The 23,236-nt window shown below is 42.8% G+C and overlaps 1 long non-coding RNA gene across 1 annotated transcript; it reads left to right on the forward strand.

Moving 5' to 3' along the window:
* The first annotated feature begins 11 nt into the window (after positions 1-11).
* On the forward strand, positions 12-12,313 carry LOC134735677 (uncharacterized). Its single transcript, XR_010119028.1, has 3 exons — positions 12-1,193; positions 3,212-3,458; positions 6,290-12,313. It is a non-coding gene; the product is annotated as an uncharacterized lncRNA (long non-coding RNA).
* Positions 12,314-23,236: the final 10,923 nt, after the last annotated feature.

The raw sequence follows: 23,236 nt of genomic DNA on the forward strand, positions 1-23,236 counted from the left end.
GAGGGGAAAATATGAGTCTGAGTCAGGGCCCTGTGACCAGCGCCTCTGCCCTCAAGCAGACACGATCCTGACCAAGAAACTGCCCCAGAGGACAACGCCACCAGCCCACCCTGGTGGCTGCTCCACACGTCCGAAGCGTGGACGAGAAGGTCAAGGCAGGAACCTCAGCCGCGTCTCGCCATGGTGGAAAGCAACCTAGATCGTTCTCGGCCTCTGTATCAGCTCCCCAGATCCTGCATGTTAGAACCGTGGTTGTCAACCTTGAATTTCTATCAGATGAAATTCCAAGAGCTTCAGATTCAGCAGTTAGGTTGGGGCCCAAGAATTTGCGTTTCTACCGAGTTCCTGCTTCTAGGATGTTCTGATGTTGGGCCGGGCGCGGTGGCTCACGCCTGTAATCCCAAGACAGGCAGATCACAAGGTCAGGAGATCGAGACCATCCTGGCTAACACGGTGAAACCCCGTCTCTACTAAAAATACAAAAAATTAGCCGGAGGTGGTCACAGGCACCTGTAGTCCCACTTACTCGGGAGGCTGAGGCAGGAGAATCGCTTGAACCCGGGAGGCAGTTACAGTGAGCAGAGATGGTGCCACTGCACTCCAGCCTGGGCTACAGAGTGAGACTCCGTCTCAAAAAAGCAAGAAAATTGTGATGTTGCTGATTGGTGGGCCAAACTTTCCTGAGAACCACTGCATTGAACAAGGAGATGATCTGAGACAGGTGAAACCAGTGGAATGAATGTTTAAGAAACGTGCAAGCTTGGGAAAAAAGGCCAGCAACTTGGAACGATCAATCAAAAGGATGTTTGGGAAGCTTATCACCTCCACCTCTTGTTTGGTTTTTTTGTTTGTTTGTTTGTTTGTTTGTTTGTTTTTGAGACAGTCTCGCTCTCTCACCCAGGCTGGAGTGCAGTAACATGATCTAGGCTCACTGCAGCCTCTGCCTCCCGGGTTCAAGGATTCTCCTGCCTCAGCCTCCAGAGTAGCTGGGACTACAGGCATGTGCCACTGTGCCAGACTAATTTTTGTATTTTTCTTTTCTTTTTTAGTAGAGACGGTTTCACCATGTTGGACAAGCTGGTCTCAAACTCTTGACCTCAGGTGATCTGCCCGCCTTGGCCTCCCAAAGTGCTGGAATTACAGGCATGAGCCACCAAGCCCAGCCTCTCCTCCACCTCTTAAGTGTTTTCAAGGTAAAGCCAGAATCCTCAACTGCTTCTGCCCCCATGAAATCATTACCCTTCAATGAGCCAATTCAAATGCTGCCTCTTTTGTGAAGCTTTCTGCCACCACCCTCCCCTCCCAGAATGTTGTACTTTCCCTGATCTGCTTCATAACACCTCCTTCCAAGCACACATAGGGTTTCACGCATCCTTTAGTAGCTAGGTGGTACAGGTCTGATTTCCCATCAGACTGTGAGCTTTTTGAGGGCATTCATAATGACCTTTTCTGTAGTGCCTACATTTACAGCAGAAAAGCGGCACTCAAAATGTTTGTTGAAGCTCTCCAGTGAACTGGGGTTCTAATTATTGAGCGAAGAACTTGACACTAAATGGCTGTTGCCTGCATTATCCCATCCCATCTCTGCAGAGAGATCGGAGCAGCAGAGGGTGCTGTCACTGCAGGTGTAGGGGCATTTTTCTTCTTGATGACATGCCAGATGGCCCCCTGGAGCCACAGCTCCACCGTAAGAGTCCCCAGTTTTGTTTTGTTTTTTTACAATGAGGGTGTTCTAGAAGAAAGGGCTCAATGAATCCAATTGCAATAGCTCCAGTTTGTGATAAAGATGACAATTTTTTTTTATTTGAAACAGAGTCTGGCTCTGTTGCCCAGGCTGGAGTGCAGTGGCACAGTGTTGACTCACTGCAACCTCCACCCCCAGGGATTCAAGCAATTCTCATGTCTCCCCCTCCCAAGTAGCTGGGATTATAGACACCAAGCTCCAGCTAACTTTTGTATTTTCACCATGTTGGCAAGGCTGGTTTTGAACCCCTGATCTCAAGTCATCCTCCTGCCTCAGCCTCTCAAAGTGCTGGGATTACAGGCGTGAGCCACCGTGCCTGGCCTGACAATTTTTATTATCGAGTTTGTGGAACCCAGAATGATCTAGGGCCTCAGTGGCCACTGAACCCTGGGCACGCGTGAACAAAAATATGGGCTTCTCAGCTACTATGCCTTGACATCCTCTCTAATCAGAAGTTTGCATAATAAGTGCAAAAGACAATATTCACAGTGACAACGATACTGTGAACTGTCAAAGGGAGAGTAAACATGACTGTGGTGACAATGCAGCAGCAGCAGGACCCTGTCCTCTCATAAGTGGGCATACTTTCCCCATGTGAACACCAGATAGCAGAAACGCCCATCTTCCAAAGTCCTTTTATCATGTTATGAATTATTTACACTTCCATATATTTCAGTTAAAGAGTGGTAATCAGATCTGTATGGATGCCACTTGGGTCATTTGTCATTTCACTTGAAGGCAAAGAAATGTTTTTAACTGGTAAGGACAACCTTATCATATAAGTCTATTTTCTGTAAGAAATACAGAAAATATATTAAAGACCTCCCTCAGTGCCCTTCAGGACACATAAGAATCCTAATATACCAGGTTGGGAACCATTGCTATAGGATTTGAAAGGAATAGCAAATAGTATTATCTGGAAGTGAAGAGGAAGAAGATATTCTACTTAAAAATATTTGTTAAATGACTGAAAGAAATAAATCTATGAAGTCATTTAGAACATGGTCCTTTAGGGAAAGACCTGCCTGCTGTAGATTCCATTCACATTTTATACGTTTGTAATGCCTTACAAAACTAGTCTTTGCACTTAAAGCTACTGCTGACTGAGCAATAGAATCACACCTCATTAGGCTTAAACTGTGTATTTAAAGGTTTTGATAGGGGATCCAGAAATCTGAGTGAATCCCTGGGTTCTGCAGGTGCACATGGCTCATGTATAAGGCATTTGAAGGGCTTGTGGCCTTGATGGGGAACACTGTCGACTCTGATCCTGTTTGTCTGAGGTTACTTGGGGTACAAGATGAAGACAGAATGGCGTGCCTCCCTTCTGGAATCATCACGGCCAGCAGCTGCATATTGGGCAGCTGCTGATACTCAGGGTGCCCAGGCAGGAGAGGGTGAGAGGCCAGCCCTAGCCAAATTCCTTGCTGCTGCCAGAGGAAGCAGTCTTGCCATGTGTGTCCACAGGGATATGATTAGCTGCCGAGGTGGAGCTGATATCTGAGCGAGGCTCTCGAGGACACATTCTGGATAGATCTCCATATGGGAGTTGGATAACTGCCACCAGCCAGTCTTGGCAGTCCCCAGAATTCTTCTGAAGTGGACAGTGGAAGAAGTGAAACATTTGCCTGGCAGCTGGCATCAATGCAGTCTCTCTCTGGATATGCAGAAGAAAAGGTTCAAAAGGAACTGAACCCAATCCAGTCTTTATATGGTAAATATCCCAGCTTCATGGTAGAAAAGCAGGCATGGGGGAAATAAAAGAAAGCTCGTCTTTTTCAGGCCAGGGGGCAGGGAAGAGAAGCAGAGAGGAATAAAGGGAGGAGGCCCCGGGGTTCAGCAGAGAGGGGAGAGCTGCCAGGCTGTGGCCCCATGCCAGCCTCTGCCATAGGGCTGTGTAATCCTGGGGAAGGTGTTCAATCTCTTTGTGCCTCAGTTTCTTCACCTATTAAATGTGAGTGATAATCGTACATCTCCCTCCTAGGGGTGTTGTGAGAATTAAATCATGCAAAGTACATGTTAAGCCTCGTCTACCTATGGACCAGTATTACCGTGTGTGTGTTAGATAAATTCAGGGGAGCCTAAAGGAAGTGGAAATTTTGTCCTGATTCCCATTTAACCTGAAGTCCTAAATGACAATCAGGACAGAAATGTCCTGATTAGGACTCAGGCTAACTGGCAAGTGTAGCAAGGTACAGCCATGTTACACAGATGGAGAGGCTGCTTTTTACCTTTCCTGGGGTGACCTTGATATTCAAGTGACACAAACAGGACCCAGAAGTAGCCAAGAACCTAACAGGAAATCTGCCCTGAGTGGTTCTCTGTGGCAGGGCCTCCTGTGCCAAGGACCTGGGGTTCACAGCCATTCCTCAGAGGACTCTTGCCTGTCTGTGGAAACTGATTGGGGGGGCAGGAGCCCGATACAGACCAGATCTTGAATTAGAGCAGCTTCAGGCTTCATCTGGGAACAGTGAAAGAACGGGTGTCAGCACTCCAGGACCAGAGGAGGCAGGGACAGCGTGTTCCTTCCCAGAAGCTGGAGAACCCCGCCCCTACTCCATGCCACCTTAGAGAGAAGCAGGGGAGGGGGAGGCATCTGCAATATTGAACTTTGTTACCCAAAGAACAGCCTACATATTTGCTGAAGATGCTGTTTAATTGACAAGATTTGACTATGTTTAATGCAGGTAGAATAATTAAATTTGATCACCAACCACCCAGTGTGCGCATGGGGGACAGGAGCATGCTGTCTGCTGAGGCAAGCAGGGTGACTAGAAACAAGAACAAATTGCCACTTTTTCTCTGCACCAGGGTTGTCAGTGGCAGGTAATTTAATGACCCTAGTATGCAGCTAAGCATCAGGACACATGACATATTTGCCTTCTACTTCTGTCCTTCCCAGTGTCTTCAGGGAAAAATGAGTGATCTAATGAGTGGCTGTGCATGGAGGCCTAATTCAGGGAGATGAGGTCTCAGTCACATGTTGAGTCTCCTTTCCAGTGGCCCTTATGGCTGAGGGAGACAGTGTCCCCTGGGCTGCACCAGTTGGAAGAGAAGGCAGAGTTTTCACAGCCCTGGTTAGAAGTGGGAGGGAAGAGGTCAGGTCCTCAAGAGGAAGAGGAAGCAAAAAAAGAAAGAAGGAACTGAACGAACTGAGATAAGGCTGGGCAAGAGGGAGAAAGGAGATGAAAGAAAAAAGAAAGAAAAGAAAAAAGAAGGAAGGAAGGAAGGAAGGAAGGAAAAGAAGCAGGAAAGAAAGGAAGGAAGGAAAGAAGGAAGGAAGGAAGGATGGAAGGAAGGAAGGAAGGAAGAGAAAGAGAAGGAAGGAAGGAAGAAAAAAGAGAAAGAAAGAAAGAAAGGAAAGAAGGGAGGGAGGAAGGGGAGGAAGGGAGAAGAGAGAGAGGAAGAAAGGAAGGAAGAAAGAGAAAGAAAAGAAAGAAAAAGAAAGAGAGAGAGAGGAAGGGAAGGAAAGAGAAAGAGAGAGAGAAAAGACATCAGAGAATGGAGCTGGGGAAAAAAAAAGATTCAAATACAAAGAAATTCAAAACCAAGAGTGTCCCAAAATTAGAATAAAAAAGAAACTAAAACACAAAGACAAACAATAAGCAAGAATAATGAATAAAGACAAGAGAAGAGGGGAGAGTTGGAGGTATCAAAAGGAGGTGCTAAAATAAACCCCAAAAACCAAAGCAATATGAGAAGCCTTAGGCTGAGCTCATCACAGCAGGCATGCCAGCAGGGGCACAGGGGAGGGGACAGCAAGGGAGGCACCAAGGAGGGACTGGCAAAGGTGAGCACAAGCAGGTGCAGGAAATCTGTTGGGGAGGCAATGGGCAAGGGCTGAAGAACAAGTGGGGAAGAAGACATGGATGAAAAAGAGAGTGAAGAGGAGTCCTCCGGAAATAAGGAACTGAAATAATGACCAATGAATGAATGAGTGCAGTGTTTTCATTCACATAATAACCAGAGTCTAGGCAGCTTTCCTCAGTTTAGCAGGATGATTAAAAACATGGGCCCTACACGACTTAGCAAGTTATTCATGGCTGCACACACTTTTAGGGGTTAGAACCCACATAGAAAGGTAACCTAGTGCTGCGATGTCCTTTCTCAATCAGCAGTCTGTCCTTGCCATACACTATTCTGATGGTGTATGATATATTCATATACATAGGTAAGTATTCTGCATGTATATGTATGTATTCTGTATGTATATGTAGGTATTCTGATGGTGTATGATGTATTCTGATGATGTATGATGTATTCTAATGGTGTATGAATGTTGTAAAGCCACACTGGTGTTTTGATTCTTTCATTTCACTGTTGAGTGAAGCCTCTGATGCAGAGGAGCAGGTTGAGAACTGCCAGGCTGTGCTGTGACTTTCCTGGGCCCTGGGCACCTTTGCCTTCATGGACCTCTTATTCCTCCATTTCAAAAAAAGTCATAGAGGTATATTCTACAACAATGTTGGTAAACAGGTGAATGCATGAATATTACATATTAAAACATTTTCTTTGACTTGCAAGGTTTTTTTTTTTCTCCTTCAGATTTTAGATGGAATTAAAACATTTTTGTGGATCTCTACAAGTATTGCCAGCATTGCACCTGCCACACCTGATAGGTAAGTCAGCTCTGGAGAACTTAGAGATACAGAGTAATAACCACTAAAAATATACAGAGAGATTTGATTAAATATTTATATCAATGTGAGCCAACGTAGGTACGTTAAAATAGCAAAGATTGGATGCAGTGATCATGGAAATTTTATGATTCAAGACAAAGGTGGTTTCTTTAGGGTGCTGGCATATACTTACTGAGTTTAGTGCTTACTAAACTTACTGTATGCTAGGCTGTTCTGAATAATATGTTTAGGCTTTTATTAAGTCCTCATAAGGTACATTCAAGTATATAAAGTACCTCCAAATGTACTTTTATTATCCTCAATCTACAGATAAGGACAAGAGGCAGAGAGAGTTAAATAACTTGCTAAATAGTGTAGGGCCCAGGTTTTTAAGCATCCTGCTAAACTGAGGAAAGACTGTTTATTACGTGAATGAAAACACTATATTCATTCATTCATTGGTCATTATTTCAGTTCCTTATTTCAGTTATTAATTACCAATTCACTTTGTGTGTGTGAGAGACGGGTCTCGCTCTGTTACCCAGGCTGGAGTGCAGTGGTGCGATTTCAGCTCACTGCAACCTCCGCCTCCCAGGCTCAAGCGATCCTGCCACCTCAGCCTCTGAAGTAGCTGGGACTACAGATGCGTGCCACCATGCCCAGCTAATTTTTGTATTTTTTGTAGAGACGAGGTTACGCCATGTTGGCCAGGCTGGTCTCCAACTCCTGAACTCAACCAATCCTCTCACTGCAGCCTCCCAAGGTGGTGGGATTACGGGCATGAGCCACTACACCCCACCTGTTAATTGCATCTTTATCTCAGTAGGTTGAAGTATATTTATACAGCCTCTGCTCTGTGTCAAGTACTGAGCTGAGCTCAGCAGTTGCAATGGCAGGAACACAGACCTGGCCCTATTCCTTATATGGCTGACTCTCTAGTGGGAAATATGGACATTAAACAAACGACCACCTAAATATAACACTGCAAACGGGAGTTCATGGCATGAACCATGGAATGCTATCAAAGCACTGGGATCCCAATCTAATCTGGGCATCAGAGAAAGCTTCTCTGAGGAATTAAAATTTGGATGAGGTCTCAATAATTAATGTATTAGGCAAACAGTAGGAGCAAGGATGTTCCAGGCAGAGACCAACAACATGGGTCAGGTGCACAGGACATAAACCGAGCCATCAAGAAGCTTCCAATATGAAAAGAGAATAAACCCATAGAGACAAGCAATGAAGTGCTGCCATGAGACAGATGTGTGGGGCATTTGAACAATGGGAAAGTGCTGGTAGGAGAGAGGTGGTGTTCAAGTCAATGAAAGCAATGTAGGATGAGATCTGTAAGGAAGACTAGATAAGCCAAGAGGCATGCAGAGGATCTTATCCATTTTAGAGCCCTGGGGGCTATTTACTGGAGTAGCTGAAGATGGCACTGTGGACACAGACTGAAAAGGAAGAAATTTCTATGAGCTCCATGTGAGGCTTCATAGATGAGACCTATGGAGCCAACCAAGATCATATCCTGACACAGTGGTCAAAATAAAGAAGCAAGTGTGAGCAGCGGTGAGGTGATGGCTCATTTAAAGAAAAGCCATGCCCTGCAGACTGGTCCCAACTAGAGAACCCTTTCTCTAATTGTCTGAAGAATCCCTTTGGCAGGCTGTGTAATACGCATGACTCCAATCTCTTGAAGTCTCTAGATGGAGGCCACATCCCATTGCCTTTGCAAAACATCCTCTTTATCCATGGATGTTGATACTGGAGAACTTAACAGAAAGAACTTCATTCGTTCTGTGAAGATTAGTGAAGCTCATATTATTATCTGACTACAGAACTGCTCAATGTTCATCCCAAAAAAGTAAGACTCCCTTAAATATCTGCATAAGATTCATTTTCTATGTTTTATTTTCCTAATTTTCTTCAAAGAAGACATGTTACTTTTATTAATAAAATATTAAAAATGTAAACCAGGGAATCAGGGAAGGAAAATGGCAGATAGGAGGCAGGACTAAATTGCAGCTGACACTCAGAGGGACAGAGCAGCATGTGGAGACTCACGTTGTGAATTTTTGCTCCAGAACTACTACTGCAGGATTATACCAGGAAAGCCAAGAGAATCCACAGACCCTCTGAAGGAAGTAGATTGCTCCTGCAGGACCCAGGAGACAGCCCAAATACTACACAGCAAGAAGGTGCAATCTATGAACCAGAAAGTGGGCCCTCACCAGACACTGAATCAGCTGGTGTCTTGACCTTGGACTTCCCAGCCACCAGAACTGCCAGAAATAAATTTCTATTTTTTATTAGTTAAAAAAAGTAAGCTATATAAATTATTCATTAACATATGAAGCAAAATGGAATCATAAAAATGAAACATTCATTACAATTTTTTGGAAACTACTATTTGTTTTGTTTTGTTTTTGAGACTAAGCCTCGCTGTGTTGCCCAGGCTGGAGTGCAGTGGCTGTTCACAGATGTGATCATGGCATGCTGCATCCCAAACTCCTGGCCTCAAGTGATCCTCCTGCCTCAGTCTCATGAAGAGTTGGGACTACAGGAGTGCACCACCACACCCAGCCTCGTTTGTTTTTGAAGATAAGATCCATATCTGAATTTTTTAAATCAGTGACTGAGCAACATAAAACATGAGTATTTCCCAGATTGCCCTTCTTTTGTTGAAAATGTTAAAAAGTGATCTTAAATTTATGGATACATATAAAACACTAAGATTTCTCCATTTGATTCATGTACTTCATAATAGCTTGTGACATGCTCAAAATAACGTTTTTTTCAATTATTTCATATGCTCTTTTAAAAATCACATTTTATTGAATTTATTCATTCATTCATTTTGAACACCTAACATATACTAATAAATGTGCCAAGTCCAGAAGATTCAAGGCTGAGTCAGAGGACATCCTTGACTTTAAAAAGCTGATGGTCTAGAAGAGCCAAGCCTACATGAAAATAAACGCAATAACGACCAAAAGCACAATTATCGAAATATGTGCAGGGTAGAGGTGCTGAGCAGTGGGGAGATACAGAATAACTAATGCCTATTAGCTGCTTCTGTATGTATGTCAGGTAGTGTTCTAAATGCTTACATATATTAGCTCATCGCCAACCTGTTATCGTTTCCATTATCATATTGTTACACTCATTTTACAGATGAGGGACTGAGACAAAGAGTGGTTGCCTAGCTTGCCCAAAGTCACTCAGCTATACCTAGTGGCAGAACCAGGATTTAAATAAATGTAGGCCACTGGGCTTATGAACTGTGTGCTCTCAACCTCTACACATTTGCTGTCCGGACTGCCCAGCAGACTGTTTAGGAAGAAATGCAAAGCACTTTAAGCAGAGAGAGCAGCTTGGGCAAGGGCACTAGTGCAGGAAAGACACAAGCACCTTGTGGAGTCAAGCAGATAGGATACCAGAAGGCTGAGGAATATGCCACATTGTGGGGAGGCTTGGATCAGTTTTGGTAGACAATGAGAGGTCATTGAAGGATTTTAGTCAGAGGAGTGATGGGGCAGATGTTTCTTAAAAAGATTATTTTGACTGTGTTAGGGAAGATGTGCTGCAGAGGGTCTGGATGCAGGTGGGGAAGGGAGGATGTGTTGCAGGAGGATGTGTTGCAGAGTTAGTATGTGCTGCAGAGGGTCTGGATGCAGGTGGGGAAACTCCCTTTAGAGACCACTTCTCCCAGGTAAGAGAAGGCTGTAGCAGTGGAATTGGAGAGAGAAGAATGGACCAGAGCTATTTTAAGGAAGACTAGGCTAGTGCTGGTTTTGATTAGTGGATGTCAAACTTAGTGGTCGTTTAGTATTTTTATATGAAACCTTCAGCAGAATCAACAGTGTGCTTCATGAAGGCAGAGCCCAGATTTGCTTTTCTTGCCATTTTACTCCCAAGGCTTGGTAATGTGCTCAGGAAATGCTTATTGACTGAATGAGTTAGTGAATAAACCAACAAATAAGTAAATAAAAAAAAGAATGAATCAAAGAAATGACTCAGTATTGGATTAGACCAAGTGCATAAGGGAAGAAGTTAATGGACTCTCAAATGACTTGCCGAAAAGATTAAGTCAATTTCTCTTTTCTTATGCAATAAATTTTGTTTCCAAGCCTTTCTTATGAGTATTCTGTGTGGAATATAAAGCAACCAACTCAGCTCCACCATTTAGCTATTGGGAGACACATGAAAGAGCCTGCCCAGCCCTGCCTGCCTCTGGGGGTCTCGGTCATGTCATGTGACTACATCACTTGGCTCCGTTTCCAAGTTCCCCACCTCTAACCTCTCTGGAGCTCACATTCATCTTTCAAAAACATCACTTCTGTTATATCACCCATCACTCACTCCCTTCACTACACATCTCTTTGCCCTGCTTTAGTTTTCATCTGAGCACTTACTGTTTCCTGATATTACATCATTCATTCGTTCATTCATTCATTTTATTTGGTTCTGTCTCTCTGTTAGTTTCCTATTGCTGCAGTAGCAAATTACCATAAACTTAGTGGCTAAAAACACAGATTTATCTTGCAGTTCTTGAGGACAGAAATCTGAAATGGGCCTCACTGAGATAAAGTCACTGTGACCAGGGCTGCATTATTTCTGGACGTTCCAGGGGACAATCTTGTTTCCTTACCTCTTTCAGCTTCTAGAGCCTGCCCTCATTTCTTATTTTATGGACCCCTTTGATCTTTAAAGCTAGCAGAGGAAGCTTGAGTCTTTCTCATGATGCTATCTCTCTGGTCTCACTCTTCTGCCTTCCACTTCCCCATTCAAGGACTCTTGTGATTATATTGGGCTCGCCTAGATAAACCAGGATAATCTTATTTTAAGGTCAGCTGATTAGCAACTTTAATTCTAGCTGCAATTTTAATTCCCCTTTGCCATGTAACAACATATTTACAGATTACAAGGATTAGGATGTGGATGTCTTTTTTTTTTTTTTTTTTTTTTTTTTGAGACGGTGTCTTGCTCTGTCACCCAGGCTGGAGTGCAGTGGTGCAATCTCGGCTCACTGAAACCTCCGCCTCCCGAGTTCAAGCAATTCTCCTGCCTCAGTCTTCCAAGTAGCTGCAGGCATGCGCCACCACGCCCAGCTAATTTTTGTATTTTTAGTAGAGACAGGGTTTCACCATGTTGGGCAGGCTGATCTTGAACTCCTGACCTTGTGATCCACCCACCTCGGCTTCCCAAAGTGCTGGGATTACAGGCGTGAGCCACCGCACCTGGCCCAGGATATGGATGTCTTTGAGGGGCCATTTCCTGCTCAGCACAATCTGCCTCTTCTAGAATTTAAGTCTCTTGAGAACAAAACCTTGTCTATGTTGCTCTCTACAGTACAGCCATTGATTAGAAGAGGGCCAGTATATTGTAAGGATGCAGTAAATATGCTTTGAATAAATCAGCAAATCTTGTCCTTCTCTTTCACAATCCACCTCATACCAAGGTAGAATAATTTTCCTTCATATCAGCATGGATCATAATATACTCTTTGATATGGTTTGGCTGTGTTCCCATACAAATCTTATCTTGAATTGTAGTTCCCATAATCCCCACGTGTCATGGGAGAGAGCTGGTGGGAGGTAATGAATCATGAGGGCGGTTACCCCCATGCTGCTGTTCTCATAATAGTGAGTGAGTTCTTACAAGATCTGATGGTTTTATAAGTTCCTATTTTGCTCTGCACTTCTCTTTCCCGCTGCCATGTGAAGAGGTACGTGTTTGCTTCCCCTTCTGCCATGATTGTAAGTTTCCTGAGGCCTCCCCAGCACTGTGGAACTGTGAGTCAAATAAACCTCTTTCCTTTATAAATTACCCAGCTTGGTATGCCTTTATTAGAATCATAAGAATGGACTAATACACTCTTGCTCAGAGAACATGAATCGAGCACTTCTAGGTGAGATGGCAGCTTGGCCCCAGCCACTTTGTTTTTCCTAGCAAATTCCAGTGGAAGTAACAGCAGATCTTGCAAATAGAGAAACATCTGCCTCAGTTCTGAACCAAGCAAGTGACCATCCTCATGCCACAAAATAGAAGATCTTCTGCTAGATCCAGAACTATCACCCCTGGGTCGCATGGAGGTCTTGAGGGTTGGGATTCAATCCTCATTCCTGAGAAGGTGAGAAGCATAGCAAAGAGGTCAGGGGGTCTGAGGGGCTTCAGTGATGCCCCTTACTTGAGCTCTCTCTGATCTCTCTAAACCAGGAGCTCTAGAACCCCATTGTGAATGTGGACGTTGTTATGGATGCAAATGTCCACTTGTGCAGAGCATTAGGCAAGACAGAGAGAGGTGTTTTCCTGGGAAGACTGTCTGAGCGAGCAACCACAAAGTTTCTGGTCATGGTTCCTGCCCTGCCTCCCTCTCTACTTTGGAGCTCCTGTAACTCCAAATGGATAATATATGGTTTTGTTTTTGTCATTGTTCTTGTTGATGTTGCTTGTCTTTACTTTGTAAAATATGAACCTTTCATCATATGAGTGATTTTGGCAAAATGCACCTCAGACATTCAAATACTTCCTATTTATTAAGTGCCTCCCACTGTGCAATCCATATGCTAGGCACTGCAGATGATGTCTTAGTCTTTATGACAACCTTGCAGGTTGGATAGCATTGTTCCCTTTTCAGAAATGTGGGAACATGCCCAAGGTTCAGGGAATTCTAAGTGGGAGAATTCAGATCCAGCTCATTCAGAGGTCTCTGCTGGCCCAGGTCTGTCCGTCGTCTTCTAGTGTAAATGAAGGCGGCTGCTCTGAAGGCAGGAGGACCAGGCTTAATCTGAAACCTGTGATCATTGAAACAAGCATGGCTTGCTCTGCACGGGGTTCAGATGAATGGGTCTCTATTTTCTCCTTTCCACATAATTACTCAAATAAGATAGGGACTAGAGTCAGGCAAGTGAAGACTCTCATCCCAAGAACAAAATAGACGGGAGCACAAAATACTCAGTAATCAAGATAAATAATAACTTTAATGCAATACAGTGTTTTAAAAAATCAAGTCCTCAAACTATAGCTGTCTGCCTAGCTATTTTTAAACATAAAGTTTTACCAAGGCTGGGATGAGGATTGAGCAAATGAGGCCAGTTGTACAAGTTCAGTGTCAGATCCTGTCTATTTAAAATTTTGATATTTTGTTCATCATGTTTTTTTTTTCATTAATTCTATCTGAAGCACCCACCCACCTTCTCAGCAGAAAGCCTGATATCTCCCTCTGGGGCTACCCTTTCCACATGAGTTATAGGGACCTGTGATGTGCAAAAGGAAGTTACACAACTTCTCTTCATAATTTCTGTCTTTTGGGCACAAAAATCTGACTTTTGAAGAATACAGTTGTGTAATCACCACCACAATCAAGATTTACAACAGTTCCATTATCCTAAATAGTCATCCCCTCCTCCACTCCCAATAACTGGCAAGTACTGGTCTGTTTTTCTGTCCCTATAGTTTTGCCTTTTCCAGAATGTCATTTACGTGGAACAATACAGTATGAAGCCTCTTGAGCCTGGCTCCTTTCATTTAGTATAAGTATCTGAGAGTCTTCCATGTTGTGTGTAGCAGTAGTTCCTATCCTTGTATTGCTGGCTAGTATTCCATTGTTGGATGTACTTATTTGGGTTGTTTTCAGCTTGGGGAGGCTATGAATAAACCACTATAAACACTTGCTTTCAGAGTTTTACATGAATGTAAGTTTTCATTTACTTTGGGTAAATACCTATGAGTGGGTTTATTGGATCATTTGATATGTCTACTTTTCACTTTTAAGAAACTGCCAGACTAGTTTCCAAAGGGGCCCTTTTACATTCCCACCAGCAATTGACTTTAGTTTTCGAGGGTGGGACTAAGGAGGACCCAATCCCCAGGTGTGTTGACATCCCCACCTCCCAACTGTGAATGGGGTCAAGACCTCTGGCATCTTAGTGACGGGCACCTTAGCACTCCCCAGCAATCTCTGAGGAGTGAGGACATGGAAGGAGTGATTTCTGGGTTGTCTTGGAGATCTACTCAAAGGACGTTGTGAAACCTAGGTGTTCAACAACAAATAAATAGATAAAGAAAATGCGGTGTATATATACCATGGAATACTATTCAGCCATAAAAAGAATGAAATCCTGTCATTCGAGGCAACATGGATGGAACTGGAGGCCCTTACGTTAAGTGAAATAAAGCCAGGCACAGAGAGTTAAACACTGCATGTTCTCACTCATATGTGGAAGCTAAAAAAGGTTTATCTCACAGAAGTAAAAAGTAGAGCAGAAGATACTAGAGGCTGGGAAGAGCAGAGGGAAGGAAGGAATAGGAACAGATTTGTTAAAGGGTACAAAATTATAGGGGGACAGAAGAAATAAGTTCTAGTGTCCTATACCATTATAGGATGACTATAGTTAACAGTAACATATTATATAGTTTCAAATGGCTAGAAGGAGGATATTGAATGTTCCCAACACAAAGAAATGATAAATGTTTGGGATAAGGGATATGCTAATTACCCTGATGTGATCATATACATTATATGTATTGAAACATCGCTATGTACCCCACGAACATGCACAATTATTGTGTGTCAATTAAAAATAAAAATATAAAAGAAAAAAAACCGGTGGCTGAGTCTAGCAGGGATGGAAGGAGTCCCTAGTGAATCACTTGCCTTCAGTGAGAGAGCTAGTCGCAGAAGCAGCAATCGTTGAGGCTAACACTCAAGACAGTCCCCTCCTGTCTTCCTAGATTCATAAGCCTAAAAGTTCTTGTTTGGTTCAAGACAAGGAAGGCATCCTGGAAAATGTCTTTTAGGCAATGTTTGTAGAAGGAGCTGAGCTAGGTGTGATTTATAGAAACAAAGAAATAGAATGTGTATCCTGAATGTCTTAGAGCACTGTATTGTGCTCCTACTACATGCCATTCATTACACCCAGTGCTTTATATACACGAATTTTAATCTGAAAACAACACCACAAATTAAACGTATGCATTACTTAGGGATCAAATTGAGGTATCAAAATTGAAGCAAAAGACAGTGATGCTGATCATATTTCTTCTGTGCCTTCTTTTTACAGCCCTCTGTTTCATATTCCAGCACATCCCCGCTCTCCTCCAAGGCTCCAGCCATACTCACCTCCCTCCTCTGCGCTTCCATTTTCCTGCCTTGCGCCCACATGCATGGTATTTTCCCTGCCTGGGATGCCTTCCCTGCCTCTTCCTCTTTTTTATCCCTACTCACTTGTATGAGCCACTTCTTGTGACCTGAAACTTCCTGACTCACCCCAAAAGGGTCAAGTATTCCCTCCTTTATCTCTCCACTGTAGTTTGTACACCCCGTCTCCTATGCTGCTAGTCCAAGATTAGAGAGATTCCTATTCACTTCTGTGTGCTCAGCACAGAGCCTGAGCCTGTTAGGACATAGTAGCTGTTTTATTTATGTTTTATTTTATTTTTAATTGACAAGTAATAATTGCATATATTTATAGCATGCATGATATTTCAAGGCATGTATAGATTGTGGAATGATCAAATCAAGATAATTAGCCTATCTATTACTGCAAATATTTATCTTTTTTTGAGATGGAGTCTCACTGTGTTGCCCAGGCTGCAGTATAGTGGCTCAATCATGGCTTACTGCAGCCTCAACCTCCCTGGGCGCACGGGATCCTCCCACCTCAGACACCAGAGTCTCTGGGAGTACAGGTGCACATCACCACACCTGGCTAATTTTTGTACTTTTTTGTAGTGATGGGGTTTTGCCATGCTGCCCAGGCTGGTCTTGAACTCGTGGGCTTAAGCAATCTGCCTGTCTCAACCTCCCAAAATACTAGGATTACAGGCGTGAGCCACTGCGTCTGGCCCAAATATTTATCATTTCTTTGTGGTGAGAACACCTAAAATGCTCTCTTTTCATTATTCCAAAATATGTATATATTCCAAAATATGTATAGTCAGCATGCTGTTGCAATACAGCACCAGACGTTATTCCTCCTCCTGTCTGAGTGACTGAAACCCTGGACCTGCTGAGCAACATCTCCTCTTTCTCCGTCCACCCCGTCGCACCCCAGTCTCTCATAACCACCATCCTACACTCCACTTCTATGGGTTTGTGTTAGAGTAAGAAGAAGAAAGGAAGAGTGGAAGGAAGAGAGCATGGTAAAGGAGGTGTTTACTTTTGCAGCCTGGTACTCTAGAGGGAAATGGTGGGATGGCTCAAGACTATGAACCAGCTTTGGCCTCTCGCATAAAATAAATTCATCTTCGATTTTAAAATGAAAACAAAGAAAAAATTTCATAGAACCATCACATTCCAGACCAGAAGAGGCCTTAGAGACCATCAAAACTAACTTCCTGTTTTTTGTTTCTCTCTTTTTTTTTAAGTGACTTTAAAAGTAGGCCTACTTTCACTATCAGATGGTGATTTATCCTCACTCTGCTTATTACCTGGATTCCTTGCCTTTCTGTTATTTCATTTTCATTGTGTATCATCAATTTTGATCTCTGCCATTTCTTTTCAGATAATATTTTGACCTTTCTCTTACTTGCAGTCATTTTTATCTGCCTATATTAAGGAAATGCTATTGTCAGTGAAGGACACTTAGTTGTAATGCCAAGTATTTTGGGAAAATATTTCATAAGAAAACATACCATATTTTTATGTGCATGTTTTGCATGTAAACTCTGAGAAATAAAACTTTTTAATATATTTGGGGGATGGGTAAGATAGCAAAAGAAAATTGCAATTATAAAAATAATTAATTAGGAGGGGATGGGTATTGTCCCAAGGAATGCCTTCAGGAAGTTTGATTTTAACCAGAGTGTCACAACTGTTTCCATTACCACGAAAAAATCCACATTCATGCATCTAAAGACTACTAGTGATGGAACAGGGACAAATTCAGTTACAAAGGTCGTTTAGCTCCCTAGCTTGTCTGATTTATGAAATGTGGATACCTTTCATTATGTATTAAAACCTTTGAATAAAAATTCCTCCTTCTGTAAGTGAATCTGCAATGTATAAAGAGCCCTTCAAGTGGCACTGTAGCTTTAAGAGGGGCTCCTGGCACAGCAAGGAGGAGGAAGACACTGGCCAGAGATGAGACAGATCCCAGCCCACATTTGGGCTCCTGTTGAAGGCAGTGTTCCTAGCACTAATGGGTGGAACAAGCTAGCTGATAAATTTTCATTTATTTCTTTTATAATCTTACGTAAGTCATCACTTTAAAGAGAGTGGTAAAACAGTGAGGTACAGTTTTTTGTTTCTGTTTTTTTTTATTATTTTTGGTATTACAACACTCTTATGTGATTAAAACTATGCTTATTTCATCTTCAGTTTTTATCCCTAACCTTTTGGAAATGGTATTCAATGAAAATAGCTAAATAATCTAATAGAGTTTAGAAACATTTTGCTTTGAAAAGCTGTATTGTATGCCTTTTTAAAATCAGTGTCAAATAGGCACATTTACTACATGCTGGCCAAAATGTCCATGGTACCAAGGGACACGTCTAAGGAAAAAGAAATCTTATAGCATAGGTGGGACAGGATAAACAAAACTGGAAATAAACAAAACCTCAAATAAATAGGATGCCTAATCATTTTAGGATTGCATAGACTTAGTGGTATTTGAAAAGTGAATCCTAGCCCACTTTTTTCCACCTCGTCAGGTTCAAAACTGAACTACTCCCCACAGGGTTCCTATTCTGCAGTGCTACATTACAGCATCCAGAGGAGCCCCAGTTCCTCAAGTCTATGTCTTTGCAGATGACCTTCCTCATCCTGGGGTGCCTTTGCATTTCAGACGCCACATCCTCTGGGAGGCCTTCCGTGGTTCTTCACCCCAAGCGGGTTAGATGACTGCTCCTCTGAGTTTCCTCAGCCCTTCTATACAAATCTCAGTTTTGTCAATTGCCATGGATTGCCAAGTAATTATTTGTTAATGTCTACTCCCCAAATAGACTTCATTCATTGATTCATTCATTCAATACACAGTGGTGCTGGGAAAATAAAGGCAAGATTCAGTACTTACTGTCTTAAGGTAGCTCAAAGGGAGTAGGGGTGACAGATTAGCACCCCAGCAATTACAATCCTGTGTAAAAAGTGACATAAGAGCCTGATGGTATTGTTTAGGAGGGGCACTTCACCTGGCTTGGAGGTTGGGGAAGTGTCAGGAAAGCTTCCTGGATGGTGCTGTGGTTTGAATATTTGTCCCCTCCAGAATGCCTATACATTGCTGGTGGGAATGTAAATTAGTACAACCTCTTTGGAAAACAGGGTGGAGATTCCTTAAAGAACTAAAAGCAGATCTACCATTTGATCCAGCAATCCTACTACTGGGTTTCTACCCAGAGGAAGAGGAGTCACTACATGAAAACAACCCATTCACGTATATGTTTATTGCAGCCCAATTCACAATTCCAAAGATACAGAACCAACCTAAGTGCCCACTGACCAATGAGTAGTTAAATAAAATGTGGTATATATACAACACGGAATACTAATCAGACATAAAAAGGAACAAAATGGTGTATTTTGCAGCAACTTGGATGGAGCTGGAAGCCATTATTGTAAGTGAAGTCCCTCAAGAATGGAAAACCAAATACTGTATGTTCTTATAAGTCGGAACTAAGCTATGAGTATGCAGAGGCAGAGACAGTGATATAATAGACTTTGGAGACTCAGAAAGGGGAGGGTGAGAGGAAAGCACGGAATAAAAACTACATATTGGGTACAACATATACTACTCAAGTGACAGGTGCATTAAAATCTCAGAATGCATCACCATATAATTCATCCATTTAACCAAAAACCACTTGTAATCCAAAAGCTATTGAAATAAAAAATATATATTAAAAAAGAAAAAAGAACATTTGTCCCCTCAAACTCTTGTTGAAATTTAATCCCCCACCTGGCAGTATTGAGAGGTGGGACCTTTAGGAAGTGATTGGATCACGAGGGCTGTGCCCTAATGAATGGAATAATCCATTCATGGATTAATGGGTTTATCATGGGAATGGGATTGGTGGCTTTATAAGAGGGGGAAGAGAGACGTGAGCTAATGTGCTCAGCCCTCTCGCCATGTGATGCCCTGCACCCCCTCCGGACCCTGCAGGGACTCCCCACCAGCAAGAAGGCCCTCACCAAGATGTGACCCTTTGACCTTTGACCTTGGACTTTGCCTCCATAACTATAAGGAAAATTCATTTTCTTTATAAATTACTAACTTTCAGGTATACTATTAGAAGCAAGAGAAAACAAACTAAGACAGATGAGGAGATGCTTGACCTGAGGCTTGAAGGATGAGTGACAGTTGGTCAATTAGGTCATGCTAGAGAAGGCGGGGGATGATACTGCAGACAAAGGAAACGGGAGTTCAAAGGCACCCCAAGAGGAAGAGGAGGTGCCATTCAGAGAATGATGAATTGGTCTGCATGGCTAGAGAGTGGAGTACTGTGCAGAGGGGGAAGATTTTCTGCCCTCTGAGGGTGTGATAATTGAGTCTCTGAAAAACGGACAGTAGGCAGATTAACAGGAAAAAAAACATATTTATTTATGTATATATGCACAGGAGTCCCACAAAATCTGAGACTGGAAGAAGAGTCAGATGATTGAAGCTCATATAGTATCCCTGAGCTACAGAAAGCAAGAGGGGCTTGGTGCTTCTGGGAGTGGTGGTGACACACACCAAATGTGTGGCAAACAAATGTTGTCTTATTATGCAGATAAAAATTCTCTCGGGTAATAAAAGTTGTTTCAGGGTAGCCTATCAGAAAAATCTGTATCAGCCTGTGACAAAGCCCCTCTGGGCAAGGTGTCAACCTTCATTCTCATCTTCTATGATAAGATCTTCCCTGGTTGATAAGAGTCCTATAAAAATTGTTTTCCTTTACAGAAGTAAATTTCTTTTACCAAAGGACAGCTTTTCAGAGCTACTCCTGTGTCTGCAGTTTCTCAGAATAACCCGCTCAAAATATGCCAAAGAAGTATATCCCAGAGTGGCGTATTTTGGCCTCCTACGGTCATATTTTGAGGTGTTGTGTCCTGAGCCGCCACAGTATGTATAATAGCAGCAAGGAAAGAGTTTGGGGTAGTGTATAGAACCCTGATATGCCATGCTGAGGAATATACACTTTATTCTGTGTATATTCATAGACACTTGTTTTGAGGGAATTAAAATGGAGGGGCAGCGAAGTCTTGTGAGTACTTTGGAAAGATCCTTCCAGAAATGGGATGGGGGCAAACTAGAAGAAAGTGAATACGGAGATAGAGAGTTCCTTTAGGAGAAAATAGAAGATGGAGGCTCAAACTAAAGAGGTGGCAATGGAATAGCGGGGAGGAAACCGATTCTGAGGATATTTATTTAAGGTATTAAGATATTTATTTATTTAAGAGAATAGACAGAGCATGTTCATGGAGGAGGAGGAGTTCAGCTCAGGGAGGGTTGACTGCCAAATGTTAATGAAACATCAAGAAGGGAAGCCCAGGAAGCAAATAGATGCTGGGATCTGAAGCCCAGGAGAGAGGTCTGGGGTGGAGAGAGTCATTTGTGTGTAAATCAAAGCTGAAGCTGGGATCTCCCAGGAGAAATAAGTCAAGTGGGAAGAGAAGAGGGTTAATGCTGGACATCTGGGGAACAGTACCTAAGGGCAGATGGAGAAAAGAGACCCTGACAAGAGGGTAACAAGGAAGCAGAGGGCCTGAGGGAACACCTGGGGAGATAAGTGTCCTAGAAACCAGGGAAGCAGAGCCCACAAAATGAGCGAGTGGTAGAGAGTGTTAAAAGCGACAGAAGACATCAGATTAAGTAAGACCTGAGAGGTTCCCAGTACATTTGACAATGAGCTGCCCAGACGTGATCTTTGCCAAAGCAGCTCCCTGCAGTAGGGCGAGCAGTAGTCATACTGCAGATGGTAGAAGAATGAATGGGGAAGGGGGACTGTAAGAACTTGGGAATAGCTTCTAGAGTGTATGCTACTCTCTCTAGAAGATTGACTGTCATGGGAAAAGGAATGGAGGAATATTGGGCTGAGAAGTTCCTTGACGATATGGAGAGCCTAGCACAGTGCCTGGCCCAAAAAGGCACTCGAATATGTAATTATCTAATAAAAGTTGAAATGATGAATTGCTAAATAACTGAAAAGTGAGTCAGAGAAGGCTTCTTGTATTTGAAAGCATTTAATTCCTCATTTAATTCCTCTCTTCACAAGAGAGGACACAGAAGATTAACCAGAGAAGGAAAAAGCATGCGGTCCAGAAGAATGTATGAACATTCATGTTGTAAGCAATGGGAAGAGAAAATTGGGGTGAGACCCAGGCATAGGCAACTGGAATGTGTGCCCCAGAGAGAAGGCAGCTTGTGAAGGGGGAGCTTCTTGCTGAGGAAGTGCACTAAGGGAATACAGACAGCATCATCAGGTAATACAATACACTAGATAGCAAACGGTGCTGAGAAATGCCATTGTAATCTAATGCTGGTTATTCGGGGTAACTGTAAAATCCATCTCAGTGCACTCTCAATCTTATCGATGACCTATTGTCTAAAGTAATGCATAGTTAATTCTCTAAAGGCAGAGATACCTTTTTTTCCTATCATAAACTACACAAGATATCAAGAAAGTAAGGTAACATTTGGAGTAGTATAAATTTAAACAGACTGTTAGTAGAAAATATTTAAAGTAAGACCAGACAACATTGGCTGACTTTGTGAAAGGGGGCCTGTATTTGGACAGGTTTATTAGTTTTGTTATTTTATTTTATTTTATTTTATGTTATTTGAGACAGGCTCTTACACCGTTGCCCAGGCTAGTGTGCCGTGGCATGACCATAGCTCACTGTATACTTGAACTCCTGGGTTCAGGCGATCCTCCTTCCTCAGCCTCCCGAGTAGCTAGGACTAGAGGCTTGCCTCACCAGCTGGACTAAAGTTTTTTTTTTTTTAATTTCTGCAGAGATGGGGACTTGCTATACTGCCCAGGCTGGACGTGAACTCTTTGCCTCAAAGGAGCCTCCCATCTCAGCCTCTCAAAATACTGGGATTACAGGTGTGAGCCACCGTTCCCGGCCTGTATTTGGACAGTTGTTGCAGCACCGGGCTTAGCCTATATTTGGACAGTTTCTGCAGCAAAGATGGGATAATCATATCTTCCCTACAGAGTTCCTGTGAGAATTATAGGTGAAAGCCCTTTTAAATGATCAAGGGTGAGCTCTGTGTGTGTGTGTGTGTGTGTGTGTGTGTGTGTGTATCATGACCTAGTTGCTACTAAGGCCTTTGTGTGTATCCGTGTGCTTCTGCAGCAGGTACTCCTGGTTTTTGTTCCTCTTTTCTCTTACCTTCTTGATTAGGTTTGTTCTCTTATTAAATGATATAATGTGTGCAAAATGCCTGACATAGCACCTAGAATCGGGGTGTGTGTGTTAACAGGAGTGATTGCCAGCGCTGTCCCTTCTTTCCCCCCATATCTCCATCTCTTCCCACTGGCTATCTACAGTCTGTGGGTGAACCAAGGGACATTCCTCCTTTGCCATGAACTTTCAGAGGACTGATGACTCCTGAGCCTGACTTACAGTCTTTTAATTCTGGGCGAGTCACAACTTGGGGGCCTAATTGTGAAACTGATAAAGCTTAGTCTTTGAAATCAACAGCTGAATCAGCATAATCTCCACTGCCCATTTTGCAAAATCCTACAAGGTGTGGCATTAACTAAGATATTTCTAATCAATGCAGCTGCCTTTCCTTTAGAAAGCATTGACTCAGACATCAAATCTGTGATATTTATTTAGTTCTCGGAAGACTGGCTTTTTAAACATGACCTTTGAGTATTTACTTATGAAGGAGTTCAGAAAATGCTGCCCCAAAATATGCTGCTTTGGCAGGCTGGTTACTTC

This window comes from Symphalangus syndactylus, chromosome 2, assembly GCF_028878055.3.
Source record: "Symphalangus syndactylus isolate Jambi chromosome 2, NHGRI_mSymSyn1-v2.1_pri, whole genome shotgun sequence".
NCBI classification, from domain to species: Eukaryota; Metazoa; Chordata; class Mammalia; order Primates; family Hylobatidae; genus Symphalangus; species Symphalangus syndactylus.